Below are 929 nucleotides of genomic sequence, written 5' to 3'. Positions count from 1 at the left end.
GATTGTGGCATAAAATGTATATATAAGCAGACTGGCCTGTCAGCTATTAAACTTATTTTTACAAATGTCATTATAGGATGGTAAAACTCTACTACATTATGCTGGTAGATCTGGTAAAGTTGAAATGCTGGAGTTTTGGATTAAGAGAGGAGATTATGATGTGAATGTTAAAGATAAAGTAATATTTATTTCAAATTATCAGTCACTTTATGCTGTATTAATAGAGGAACAGAACTCCATTGTTTAATGCTGTAAAGAGTGGTAGCATTGAAGCTGTTCATATTCTATTAACTAATGGCGCTAGAGCTGATGTTATATCTAAAGTGAATTAAGTCATAAGTATTTGCATACATTGTATTTTTTTTTACTACCTGATAGTATAGTGTTGATTACCGTGTTTTAACCAGAGAATGACTTTTACATCATTCCTTTGTGCTTGGGTCATTAACTATAAATTTAAAGGGCCACTGCACTGAATTTTGGGGTATTTATTTTATGGTCTTAATATGATTGCCTGATCATAATGAGTACCTAGTTCTTGCCTACGCAAAGCTGGGCGAGGCCAATAATGAAGTGTTCCAACTTCCATTGTCTAAAAAAATTATTTACTGTGATTAAATGTTACTTCCTGTTGGTGGGTGTGGCTAAACGTGACGTCACAACAGGCGGAAATGCAGATAAATTCATTCCTTTGTAGAGAAAATGATCCTTTATTTTCATGGCCTGAAATCTAATAGCTGTAGTTTAAAGATTAGAATCATTAGCCTTCATTATTCTAAGCATAGAACTGCAAGAAAAAGATTCAAAATAGCAAACAAGACAAATTACCTTTTTGTGATATTTTCAAGTGACTTTTTCTTGCAGTTGCATGCTTAGAATAAGGAAGGCTAATGATTCCAATCTTTAAACTACTGCTATTACATTACAGG

This window comes from Amphimedon queenslandica, unplaced genomic scaffold (assembly GCF_000090795.2).
Source record: "Amphimedon queenslandica unplaced genomic scaffold, v1.1 AMPQUscaffold_11183, whole genome shotgun sequence".
Classification (NCBI taxonomy): Eukaryota; Metazoa; Porifera; class Demospongiae; order Haplosclerida; family Niphatidae; genus Amphimedon; species Amphimedon queenslandica.
Note: the sequence above shows the minus strand (reverse complement) of the source record.